Source organism: Nannospalax galili, unplaced genomic scaffold, assembly GCF_000622305.1.
Source record: "Nannospalax galili isolate Female #2095 unplaced genomic scaffold, S.galili_v1.0 scaffold576, whole genome shotgun sequence".
Lineage (NCBI taxonomy): Eukaryota > Metazoa > Chordata > Mammalia > Rodentia > Spalacidae > Nannospalax > Nannospalax galili.
This window is the reverse complement of record NW_008339223.1, coordinates 1138922-1153289: the sequence shown is the minus strand read 5'-3', so window position 1 is coordinate 1153289 and position 14368 is coordinate 1138922.

Genomic DNA, 14368 nt, shown 5'->3' with positions numbered 1-14368 from the left:
GCAAGCACCCACTGGCTGTTCCCGCCTGTTTCTTACATCTGTAACTCTGTGGAATAATCTGACCTATTAAAAAGAGCCCCATCCATGGGTACCAAATTTAGTGACTCTTTTTGTATGTGTATTTTACACAAAGCTTTTTATTCTCTTTCTCTCTCACACAACCAGTACTTGAGAAGTTAATTGGTTGGAGAATTTACTCTACTATAGAAAGACAAATATGTAAGACATTAGGGCATCATCCTTCGCTCAAAAATGCTAATACAAGAGCAAACTGCTTTTTCTCTCTCACTTCTTCCTTTCTCTGTATGGCAATTTAAGCCACATCATTTGTCAAGTGAGAGTTACTTCAGTTGCATTTATGTAAGAATTGTTGCACTCGGAGAAATCTCCCTGTTAATTACACTGTCACATCACAGGACCACAAGGGTAGAAGTGTGGAGAATCTGAAACATGAATTCGGTTTTGCCCGTCATCCTCTCCTCTGTCCAGGAGGGATGATTTTCTATTGTACTTGTTTATTCTATATAAACTTAAGCTGGAAAGAGATCAAATATGGCCTCTTCTTAGTGGTCCATCTGGTGCTACCACAAAAGGTTCCAAAGTCATTGCCAACACCTCTCTTGAACTTGTGTGATGAATCCTTACTCAGTGGCCTTTCTGGTATTAATGCAAGACTCATCCCAGCTGACCTGCTTATATTATTGGACAGACTTTAATCTCAGCATTTTACAGCCCACATTTTTCCTTCGCCAAACACTATTTGCAGTTCTGTCCCAGAAGTAACAACCCAATCAAAATAGAATTTCCTAGAGCACTACAGTGCGGATTGGTTTCTGGGGGACTATGCAACAGGTAGCTGTGTTTATCACCTTCTGCTATGAAACTTACACAATGCAATTGCAAAGTGTACACTGAATACTGGGACTTGATTCATAAGTAATGAATTGTAAATAAGAAGGTTTAGGAGCAGCCAGAAGCATTTTCACATACTCAAATGTCAGCATTCCCAAACACGGCATCACCGACGTTAAATCAACATAGCACATCTCTGTCTCTACCTGGTCCTTCTCGGTGGCGTAGACTGTCAACTGAAGTACATCCCTGGCAATGAATGTGGCAATCCTTAGAGTTGAAAAGGAAAAATTTCAACAGCCAGCAGAAGTTTTCAGAGGACTCTGCCCCAGAAACGGCCCAAGAATAAAAGAGCCAATTTGAAATCACAAAGTAGCAAAGTTCTGAGTTGAAATCATTTTGGAAAAGGATCTACTTATAAAAACACATCAGAAACATATATTATGGATATAGAAACATTTTTTTCTAAAAGTTAAAAACAAGCAACCTGTAAATCTGAGTCCTCAGTCCTCACAAGCTAGTGATCTGAAAACATGCTAGCGCTTTTCCTGCTCTGAGCCTCCTCTTCACTGCCGAGCTGGGGTCCCGTTCCGTCACTGTGTCTTCTATGTGGCATTTTGAAGTATCAAATTGAATGTTGTAACCAAAGAGAAAACCATACCAACATCAATGTCTAATCAACTTCATTTTATAAATGTGGAGACTGAGGCTGAGAGGCACTGGAGTTCACTCAGTGCACCAAGCCAACACTCAGAATCCTTCAAAATCCATCATTACTCACTGTGTGTTTCCCCTTAAACGGCACAGAGCAGTCGCAACACTCAAATGTGTTTAAAGATAAGTGCAGTGTGACCCTGTGATACACTCTTCTGAAAAAATAATGCCACCTCACTCCCTCCCATACCCGGCTGCCTCTACCATTTCAGCATTTGTATAAAATATTACACTTACAACACTGGGATATAACGATTAGTTAATTGAATTTGGTAGCAGATGGCGGAAGTTTATAAATTGCATCAATTAATGAATAAATAAAAACAAACTGTTGCTCTCATTAGTGTCCCTAAAATATGTAAATGGAATATATTTATTTTCATGGCACACAGATGGAGATGCTGAGGCCCATGGAGGTTCAGTTTGCTCCTGGGCAGGTGAATAGACAGACACTCAATCTCAGAAGACATTTCAACATGCTGCCGCCCGTTTTTCTTTTTAACCCAGAACAAAGCTTCCTAGAGGCTGTTTACAGTCCTTCCTGCCTGTCTCCTTATCTGCTATTTTGTGCTCCAATTTGGCCTTGGCACAGAACATGTTGCACAGGCAGTGAGCTTCCTGGACAATAGTCAAGTCTCTGTCCTTCCTTTTCTGAAAGGTCTCACATCCAGGGACCAGAGACAAAGAGAGACTGGAACCTTGTAACAAGTGCCAGAGACGAGAATATGAGATTGTCCACTGAGAAAAGCTTCCAGAATAGTCTAGATGCTCCCACTTCTGGTAGTGTTTTACTGCAGAGGGAGGAAAGGGACTGCTGGGCTGTTCGTGCACATTTAACCACCCTAACATCTGCAGCATCTCTACTTCTGTCCAAGAGCAACTCTGGGGAGACCCCACAGCCTGCCCCATAGCTACCACACGGTGCTGATGCAGAGTCAGTACCTCCAGTGTGCATTGTTGGACAGCCTCATGCTAGGCCGCACTGCTCTGATAGTTAGCATCACACCAAAATGTCATTTTAGGCAACTAATATTTTATTTACAAACATTTATAAATATTTATCATAAATGACTATTTAGATAACAGCTCATGAAAAACAAATCTATTACATTTGTATTAAAAATTCTTCAGATGCTTAATTATGGGAGTATTTAGACAGACCATTAAAAATTTAAACCGATTTCTTGAGAAGTCGGGGGCAAACTCACTTAGACTTCCTCATTTAGCTGAAGGGGCAAATTCGATAGGCGGCCACACGAAAGAGGGGACGCCAACTCCAGTCCTTCCCTCTGGTAGTTAAATACATCTGACCTTTGTCCCAGAGAAACCAAGCATTTCAAAATCTTTTCTTTAAAACTTGTCAGAGAAGATGGACTCGTTCTAGATCAATGTTCTAACCTTACCTGGAATCAAAATATGTCACGTCTGGAAATGTATCTGATTAAGCATTCTCATATCCGTTAGCTGTTTTAATCAGATCCCACACGCAATTGGCAGTCCTATTTTTCAACCAGGAAGAAAAATGGTTATTGCCTGCATTGATTTGTTGTACAGCACACAACCTCACCTTCCTCTGTTCTGAAAAATATAATTAAAGCATTTTATTTTGAGTCTGACAGTTTTAAAAAGTATAAATATCTGTATGTACATTTTCTTTTTTTATGGATTTTAAGTTCAGGGAAAAAAGAAACCGAATAGGGCTAAATTGTCTGCATTGGCTATAAGAAATTTCCTCCTTTTGAGAAATCGTGTAATTCACAAACATTATGCATGTTTATTTCTATTAGTACAGCACTTTATAGATTGCCGCACAGTGTATCATCCAACATTTGCATCATAGTTATCAAACAACCTCTCTGAGATTTCATGCATTGTCAGGGTTAAAGCACAATGACCAACTTGAAAAGGACATTACAGTCTCTTCATATATTACCAAGCTGTTCCTTGGAACATTCGATGGTAGTCACAGCATGTCTCTGTTATGCTTAGTTGGATTGATCTTGGCTTTGGTACCAGACAAGTTAACTCTACTGCGTTACTAAACTGTTCGAGATAGCATCATAGCCAGTGAGGGTCATCTTTTCAATTTTAAGGCCACCCAACCCCATTAACTGCTTTTAATGGTCTGAAATATATTTTGAAAACTAAGGTTATTATTTGTAGTAGAGAATATCATATAAGAAAGATGGACTAGATATTTTATATTATCAAATCAAGACAGAGAGAAGCAAGAACTGTGCAACAGAAAAAACCTAGGGCGACATGCTAGAGAGCGCTCTCTAATGGGTACGTCCTTGAATACCCTTCTAGCAATCTGAGAAAACCATTTTAACCATTTTCAGAAGAAAACCAGACATACCGGAATAACTTGTTCTTTGCCTGGCAGTGCCTCTCCTACCCCACCCCAAAGTCACAGTCAACACTCTTGAGTGTACATAAAACGTTAACATTGTTTTAGAATCTTTGCTGTAAAACGCAATAGGGATTGTCCCATCATAATATTAAGAGGTCTAAACTCTACATATCTGACCCCCACAACCCACTGGGAATCTGGTCGCATGTGCACATTTGAGTCATTTGTCCAGTTTTCTTTCATTATTATATAAAACACCCTCTCACAATCTAGTATTGTTATATTTCACTTCAAAAACACAAATTGCTATAATTCTCTAAGTCAGGAGACCTATGAAGCTATTCCCAAAACATCTATCCATCATTCCACGAATTCTGATATTTGGTTTGTTGCTTTGATTTGGAGCAGGGAGCGGGAGCCTGTATTTTTATTCCGTCAATGATAGCTATTTTTGGAATTCCACTTTTTATTTTCCCTTTAGTCGCACCCAGAAAGCGATGCTTGTAACTATACTAGTGTGTCACCTAGCTTCTATTTATTACATCTTATGGTTTAAATATCAACTCTGACAAACAAAAGAAAAGCCAATGTTCCTGAATTTCCTGAAGGGCTGAGCATCAAGCCCGAATTATGATTGTTTATGTGTCAGCTTTAGCAGCTCCAGCGTCTCCATGGTCTGCTGTGTGCCGGGCTGGCAATGATGGATGGTCATTACGACAGCTTATTGGAAATGGCTTGATTTATAACCTGTTCTCCTGCCTCAGTCTAATGGCTTCATTTCTTTCCTCCAGTGCGTGATGCCACCGCCAAGGTCATTGCGCCAGTGGCCTTTTGTTGTTAGTCTGCTGATGACCAGTACACCCAGGAGTCAGCCTGGGGAGGGGTGAGGGGGAAAGGAAGTAGGAGGGGCAAGGGTAGGGACACTCCAACCTTTACATTTTAATTCTTTCCATCTCAGCCCCGATAGCTGCGGTAGAACAGTAGATTAAATGCTGTCTTCTATTTGCTTCCCGTGCTTGCCAGACAAGGGGCTGCTTTATGATCCTCAGTGGGGAAGTCTATTACTCACCTCTACTTTAAATGACCAACATCAAATATATACAGCTCCCATTAAAGCTGAGATCAATAAAAATGCCATTAAGATAGTAAAAGTTGCTGATATTAGTGAAGCCCCCAAACAAAATATTTGATTTTCTTTCAGGTTGTTAGTGAGATGGAGTAGGAGCACATAAGTGAACAGAGAGCTGGCCATGCCTATGGTCACTAATTCATCTCAGAGATTCATTCAGCCTCTCACCCAATATTTCCCTCCTGTCTATTGATTCCCCATCATTATTTGTCATAAGCTGTCCTAACTCAAGGAGAAAATATGCCCTGCCGGTCCAAGGGGAGTCATACCTGGAGAAATAGAAAGGAATTTCATTAAAAGGGAGAAAGAACTGCTGTGGCTGTGAGAAACTCCCACAACAGCAGGTTGCAGGACTTTTGTTAGTCTCACAGCAAGCACTGAGAAGCTTGTGGCACAGCTTGTGAGCATTGCGAAGACCAGACAGACAGGGTGCCCGCTGTGGGTATTGTGAACCCTGGGCAGGGATGGTGCTAACTGTGGGCACTGTGATCCTGGGACCGAGACGGCTCCCATTGTGGCTCAAGAGACAGCAAACACCTTTCCTCTGTGAGATTTGAGTTTCCAAAAACTGTGTGTGTGCATGCAAACATATGCACATACACTCTGAGGTACCCCAAGTTTATTTTACCAACTGGATATCCTAAATGCTAGATGGAAGTCAACGGTCTTTAAGATGCCTCAGTAAGAAATGTACAAGTTTGTGCCAATGTCACCATGTCAGACTGAGTCACTAATGATAGAGGTATGGATTTGGGAACAGGATTAATTTTTTTAAGTGTGGCTATTTGCTTAAGAGCACTTTTTAATAAATGAATGATATTTTCTTTTAATGGGGCATGTTTGCAGTGTACATTCAATGATAACTTTTGAAATGGGTTTTGGTGATTAGTGAGTTGTGTGCTCCATGGACCTTTGAAAGTGGATGAAAAAGAAATTCTAAGTTAAGTCTACTTAGAATTGGCCAGCTTCTCTGACAGATGATCACATTATTTAAGTTTTTCCCAATATCAAGACAGCTCAATGTGGAATATGAAGTAACAACATTTTACCTTTTAAGATTTTATTTTGTTCTTATTTATTTATTATTATTATTATTGAGAGAGAGAGAGAGAAAGAGAGAGAGAGAGAGAGAGAGAGAGAGAGAGAGAGAGACATATGTATGGGTGCCCACAAAGACCAGCGGAGGGATCTCTAGAGCATGACTTACATGCAGCTGTGAGCTGCCTGGTCTGGGTTCTGGGGGCTAACCTGCAGTCCTTCATAGCATTCCTCTGATGCTGAACCATCTCTCCAGCACCATCACTCAGTTTTTGAAACTGAAAGGAACCTAGAAAAATTTCACTACAGGTATCCAACTTTTGATATTGTGATGTGACATTGCCATCTACAAATGTGTTAGACCACACTCACAGCTGTCCTTGGACTCCAGCCCATGGCCACAGGTTGTTCATGCCTGAGTCCTAGTCCCATTCCTCTGCCTGGTAAGAGTGCTACTCTTGCTGCCAGCAATTGCTATCAATATAATGCTCACTCTGTTACACATGATGCTTCGTAAACTACATCCTTATGACAAACACAAGGAGTGAGTGAGAGTCACATTTTTATATATACTTGTGGAATAAGACTCACACAAGCTCTGTTAGACTTCACAGCTAACCCTAAGTGGAAACTTAAACTAGATGAGTGTGATGAGCTCACCTAAACTTGGTAATAAGATGCTTTGGATTTGAATATGCTAATATAGCTGTTGGAGATCATTTGGGGATCTTTCTAACATAAGCTTCAAGATAGATTACTTTTCTTTAAATTATACTTAAAAGTGAAAGAGAATCACATCTTTGCAGGCATATTAGAAGGCATATTTCCCTTTTCTTTCCATGGAAATAAATGAAAAAAAAATCAGTTCTCTGAATGCCAAGTACTGATTAGGCGTGTAAATCGCTACTACAGAGGACAGATATCTAATCTGTTGGACATCTGCTATCTTTCACGTTTTGTTTTGTTGTATTATTTAAGAAGTGAGAAATTAGATATATCTATTTCTTTCAATATTTAGAGCCCATGAGCCTCTATCTTTCAATGGGCACAGACCTGAAGTTTTAATAAAACTTTCAAGTCTCTCTTCAATTTATTGAACAAAACTTGCTCCAAAAGTGAAAATAGACGTGATCCATCCTAAGAGAAGGAGGTCTCCACAACACCTGGAACCAGTGCCACCATCTAGCTTATCTGATGAGCTGTTCTTCAGCTAACACCAATCAGCTATGAGGTGTCTGTGGAAATTTATCAAGTAACAAACATTAGTGATGCCTCGATTTAGTCTTATTGCTACTCTAACCAGTTGAGTAATCAGTGATGAAGAAACTGCTCCTGAGGATGTCTGCATGTGTCCCACTCAGTGAACATGGACTTTAATTCTGCCCTCCTGCATGTCCAGCATGCCATTGCACAGCTGGAACAACTGTCTAGGACAGAGCTGCCATTGGGTTTCAACACACGGTTTGTAGGGCTGAGGGTACAGCTCTGGCCTAGAGCGCCTGCCTTGGATTTAAGTCTCAGACCTACAAACAAAACAAAACAAAACAACAGCGCCAATACCAAAACAAGGTTTATAGCTGAAAGAAAAGCAGGAGAGCAGAATGAATAGAAGAGGAGAGGGACTGGAAAGGGAGCTTAGGGAGTAAAGCAAGTGAGTCCCATGGAACTGTAAGCACAGGTTTTCAGTTTTGAGCTTGACATGAATGAGTCAGTGTTTTGCTGCTGAAGGTCTTCTTCCATGAAAAGGAAAACACGTTTTCTTAAGTGAATACTGCTCTTCCCTTCAGGGAGACGCAATGTTCACTTCAGGAATGGGCAGAAACAGTCACCCTCATTTTAGACTGTGGTCAAATGTCAGAATAATTCTACAGTACCTCCCTGCCATGCGATATCAACAGATCTTGCAGCACTACTCTGTCAATGGCAGGAATACCCACTCTGCTGAGCGACCAAAGCTTCTAGAAGAATCGATCAGATCAAGTGAACACCTGGATCTTGGCATCATCTATCCAGTTGTCCCCGGTCCTCAAGGATAACTTCACCTGGTGAACAATAGAAGCTGAGTCTCCCGTCTTTAGGATCATGCATTGCCGTGTCCCCGGCCTGATGATCTTCCCCTCACATTTTCTCTACATTAACAGCGTTCTACAGTTTACAAAACATGTGCAGACCCAGTGACACTGTATTTTATTTTTCTAGGAGACTTGTAAAAGGCAAGCGAGGCAGGCATAAACATTTGTGTCTGGTGGGTGGGAAACTGCCCAGCTGTGGTTAGGCTCATATGTCTTGTTTCATCAAGGGCTGGCCTGCACATTGTTCTTGCATCCCTCTCCCTCCATGTGGGAGCACCTGCTCCTGGGCCTAGGGCTCTCCTCCCTTTACCTCATTGTCCCCACAAACATCGATTTTGTTCTGCCCTGATTGCTGGATGATACAGCATGCACGGACACACCTGTTCTCGTAGGTCTGGGGAAGGTGACCAGTAGCTCTCAGGTATGAAGTCAGACCCACGTGGACTGGTTTTACGACTTCCTTACCACACAGACCTCACTTGGTTACACATTGCTTGAATCTTTGCTGTTAACATCAGAGCTGTCTTCACTCTGTTCGTTACTGATGTAAGCATCCTGGATGAACAGTGCAGTAGGACTGAGTAGAGCAGCAAACTTCTAGAACTTCAAAACTGAAACTATATACCCCAAACTCTTTATTTCTTTCTCCCAACTCCTGGCAACTCCATTCTAGTTTGTTCCTATGAAATCTGACAATTTTAGATAAACTCATGTAAGCGGAATAAAATAGCTTGTCTTTCCGTGGCTGGTGTATTTTAGTTGCATAATGTCCCCCAAAGTTCATCCTGTTGTAGTTTGTTACAGTATTCCCCTTTTGAAGGATGACAGTATTCCACTGCATGCATATCTCATAGTTAGCTTTCATTCTTATGCTGATAGACATTTAGGTTGCTTCTGCCTCTTGGCTACTGGGAATAATTCTACTGTAAACATGGGTGAAGAAATATCTTCTAGATCTTATTTTCAATTCCTTTATTCAAAGGTTGGATTTCTGGATCATATGATATTTTATTTTTAATTATTTTTGGCATTTCTCATCAGCAGTGGCACATTTTACAACCCCAACAAGAGCACACAGAGTGCCAGTCTCTCCTTTCTCCTATCGCTCTGCCTTTCTCTTACATTTCACATCCTAATGGGTGTGAAATTCTTCATCATGACTGCAATCTGCATTGTTCTATTAGTGAAGCTGAGTATCTTTGCACATTTCTAGGGGCCATTTGTGTATCATTTTGGAGATATATTTATTGGGTCATTTTGCTCACTTTGAATTGGGTTATTTGTGTTCTTTGTAGAATTATACATTCTCAATATTAGTCATTACCAGGGAATCCTGGAAACCAGTCTGCTTCTAAGAAAAAGAGGACATGGAATCACAGTGCCCTCCCTGTTCTAGTTTGTTCTTGCTGTGACAAAATACTCTGACCAATACCAACTTGGGGAGAAAAATGTTTATTCAGCTTACATCTCCCAGGTTACAGTTCATCAGGGAGTCCAAGGTAGGAACTCAGGGCAGGACCCTGGAGGCAGGAACTGGAGCACAGGCCATGGAGGAACACTGCTTACTAGCTTGCTCCCCTGGCCCCTGCTCAACCTGCTTTCTTATACAACAAAGGCCCACCTGTCCAGGGGTGGCACCACCCACAGTGGGCTGGGCCCTCCCATATCACTCAGTAATCAAGATGATGCCCCACAGACATGGCCACAGGCCAGTCCAATGGAGGCAATTTCCCACTTGAGGCTTCCTCTACTGAAGTGTGCCAAGTTGGCACTAAAGCTATCCCGCACACTCCCTGTGCAAGAATATGAAGCCTTTGGAAGAAAAAAAGGACCTGGAATCACAATGCCCTCCCTGTGTGAAAGTATGAGGCCCCTAAAAGCAAGAACTTCTATTGATTTTATGCTAAGTTTGAACAGAAGGCTATTTATTGGCTTTAAGCATTAATAGCTGTTGATATTTATGAGACTATGCACCAAGCACTGTTCTAAGAATTTTCTGTAAATTACCTCATTTAATTCCACACATAGTGAACAGGATCTTTTTTAATGCTGTTTTACGGATGTCAAGGTACTGAGGATTAAACAGAATAAAATGCGGTGGCTCCACAGTACTAAGTCAGGACAAAGCAGGCTGACTTCAGAGTCTACGTCGTTCATCCCAACACCTGGTGCCTTCGTTCCATCACTTGCTCTGTCTTCAGAAAGTCTAGCAGCATCCCCAGGTGTAGCAGCCACTAGTGAGGAACAGGGTGCAAGCCTGACTTCTCACAGGAAGCATCTACTTCTCAACCTGGGCCAAGACCACGGTTGAAGGGCTTCTCTGTCTTTGTCCTCGTCCTTCATCAGAGCCACAAGGAGCTTAGGCTGGTAGAAAACCAGAGCGAGTAAGGTTGTAACAGCCGCCCGCGTGTGTTTTCTGACTAGCTCACGACAGCTTCCCACCAAGGCCCTTTGCTCTCGTGCTGCTGACTCCGGAACTGGTACCTTATGTTTCTTTACTCATTAAAACACACACAGTTCTCCTCAGCTAGGGACTCTCTTGAAGCATGATACGAATAGGCAGTACATGGTTCTCAATTTGTGAATGGGTCAGGTCCGAATGGAAAGGCTATTCCAGCAGTGAGAAGTGGGATACTGCTGTGTGTCACCCGACACTGGTCATTGCAGTGAAACGACTTGCCTTTTGAGCCTAACACATGTTTTTTGCTGACTCTTGTGAAGTGATGACCCCTGTCCACCAAAGGTGAGTAGCAAGGAAACCACAACAGCATCACACAGTGAAGGGCTAAATGTCTGAAGGAGTGAGAAACAGACCATCGAGGCCCAAACAAGCTTGTTCTCCGCTAACCCTGCTTTTGTCCTTCCATCACTAACCCACTGATTCATCGCACACAGTCACCAAACTGCTTAAAAATATCTTCAGAAAATTTGAACCTAATTCTTAACTCAAATTAGTTAATATTGATATTTAAGTAGTTATAACTACATTTCAGGCAAAGCCTGGTCAGGTTCAGTTGACTGGTGAGGGTCCAACGAAATTGGTTAGCCTCGAAAAGGGTCTCTTCAGTTAACAAGTTGGATATATAGAATTTTGAAAGTGGAAACAGGACATAGACTGCGGTCTGGGGAGTTTTCCTAACACTACACAGCCACTTAGCAAGGATAATAACACAGCTTGCCAGTCTCTTATAACGACAAGCTGCGTGAGGCAACGCATGCCCTTAGCTGATGGACACAGCATTGTAATGGTAAGCAAGGGGGTGGGTGTGACATAATAAATATATTTAGTAAGCTGAGATTATGAGAATTTTATATAACATAGTTGGGGGCCATAAACACAATATCATTTTGATGTAAATACTCAGAAAACGAAGGTAAGCAAAAGGTTCACTTTGGATAAACCAAGAATCTTAGAAGCAGCAATTCATCCAATATGGCTCACAAAGTTCCAAACAAAGAGTGAGTGCTGCCATTTTATTTTTAATTTTTATTATTTTATTTTATGTGTATGAGTGCATTGCCTGCATTTATGTAAGTGCACCTGTGTCATGCAATGCCCATGGAGGTCAGAAGCAAGCATCAGTTATCCCTGGAACTGGAGTTATGGATGGTTGTTAGCCACCACATGGGTGCTGGGAACTGAACCTGAGTCCCGTGCAAGAGCAGCCAGCACTCTTAACTGCTGAGTCACCTCTCCAGCCCCAGAGAGTGCTGCGGTTGTGGTTGGGTGCTGCCGTTGTGGTTGGGTGCTGCCATTTTGGCTAGGTGCTGCTGTTTTGGATTGTCTGCCCTGATATCCTTATCCTGTTGCCTAGACCTCAGCACCGTGGAGAGGTAGCATCTGACAGATAGCACAGTGACAATCCCAAACTCCCAGCCTTTGTACTGCGCACGTTCTGATTAGAGAGTTTCCACTTCACAAGCCCTGAAGAGTGATGCACTCAAACTCTCCTGGCACTTGGCAAGCACCAGCTCCTCGACCCCTTCAGTACCCGAGGCATAACAGCATCGAAGGCTGAGGAAGTGAGTCACTGAGCATTAGAAATCATGGCCTGCTTAATTCAGTGACCTTATTAAACACAGCAGGACAAAAGAGCCACCCCACACTCACCTCACTCTGTTTTAAAGGTTCATTGGATATGACAACATTAGACTTTGTCCCACTCCACGTAGAAACAGGATTAATGCTGGGTTCAGGGTGCCCAACATCTCCGAAGGAGGCACAGAAATACAAACTCTACCTTCCCATTGGCAGCCAAGGACAATGAGGACAATGCTTGGTAGGACTATGGCTATTAAAAGATATTAGTATTCTGTGATGTATCAAGTGCTGAGCGAGCACTCGGCACTATAAAAAGTATCAAAGTCCTAAGTCCTGCCTTTGACAGCTGCCTGAGTGTCAACAATCACTCCTGTAAGCCTCAGTTTTCTCAGCCACAAAATGGGACTAACACTTCTCAGCTGAGACAATGTTCTGTAACAAACATTAGAAAACATCTAGACAAATTTGGTTTTCACTACTGGGGGTGGTTAAGAAGGATGTTGCTAGAATATAGTGAGTAGGGGCCGGGGTGTTGTTAAATATCCAATCGTGTGCCCCAGTCAATCACGCAAGGACTGATTTCGTTTTTCGTTTGTTGTTATTGTTGTTGTTGTTGTTGTTGGTCTTTTTGAAACAGGGACTCCCTGTAGCCTCAGCTGGTCTGGAACTCGCTACATAGACCAGGCTGATCTTGAACTTACAGAAATCTACCTGCCTCTGCCTCCCAAGTGCTGGGACTACAGTCGTGTGCCACCATGCCCAGAAAGGCTGATTTAATAATAATTACTAACATGGGTGTATTTCCTAAGATACTACGTAGGTTCTGCTGGTAGATAATTTATACTTCTGTTTATACAATTTACACAAATATCATTTATTAATAACATTAATAAGTTGCACTCTAAATTCTTTACTTGTGCATACACTCATCTCAGGATGTTCTTAGTGACCAGTGGGGCTCAGTTGTTGGTTGTGACGTGGTATGAGCTGACTTGAGCCATCCTATTTCATCCTCTGTCCTCTGAGCACTTGGTGGGGAAGAACATGGGCCTTCTCTCTGGACCTCACTGAAGCTGGCCTGTTTCATGGCTGGACAAGCATAGGCTCTTCTGCCTATTTGATAACCTGAACTGAGCTGTAAGCACACAACAGTGTGACATAAGGAACTTGGAAAGCTGCTGCCAGCACAGTGTTAAAAGAGGACTGCCTCTTGAAAAGGTGGGGTTAGCCTGGTGAGACCAGCAGGTTAGCAATGGCTGTCAAGTCCAGAGAGCACTATGATGGGCAGGGGTGTCTCTCCTTGACTCTGTCGCCTTCTAGACTCATCTCCAGCCCTTGGTGCGGTCTTATGTTGAACAACAACAGTAAGACATTGCTGTTCAGAGGGAATTTCTGACCAGAGTCAAGCAGCCCTTGACTGTGAATCTCTCAGGTGAGGTTTGACTGTGGCCAGTGCCTTACCCACTGTGTTTATGACCTTCCGCCTGCCTTGGATTGGGCCCTAGTTCGTAGGAAATAGCCAGCTGGCTGTTTTTATTCTCTTCACATTTTACCAGGATGTGTCAAGGCCATCTCCAGGGATGCTTTCTATATATTTAAGTCAATGCTTCTTAAACCTTTAGCAGGAAGGAGAATCGCCCACATCCTCATGAAATGACTGCTGGATTTTTGTCTCCAGAGCTTCTGATTTATATCTGATGATAAATAAACCTTGGGTCTTAGTCCAAGAATGAGCATTTCTAACAAGTTCCCGGCAGATGCCTCTACTGACTTCATATCACACTGAGGAACTACTGTTTAATGTCAATTCTGGACTCATCACTTAATAATTTTTATTTTATAGGTTAAACATTTCTCAATACATGTCCAAGATATTACTTACATCAGAATCATTTTGTTTTTTTAATGAGAACACTGAGCTCCCCACTCGAGATCTACTGTTTCAAACTCCCGGTAAAACGTAGTTCTAATCACTTGGCGTGAAGGTGCACCCTTTACTTGCAGTGCTCAGGTGACAAAGTCAGACAGATCTGTTTGAGTTCATGGTCACCCTGGTCTACATAGTGAGTTACAGGCCAGTCACGGGTCAGGGCTACGTAGGGAGAACTTCTTTCAAAAACAAACAAACAAAACAAACAAGAGGAGGAGGAGGTGGTGGAAGAGGAGGA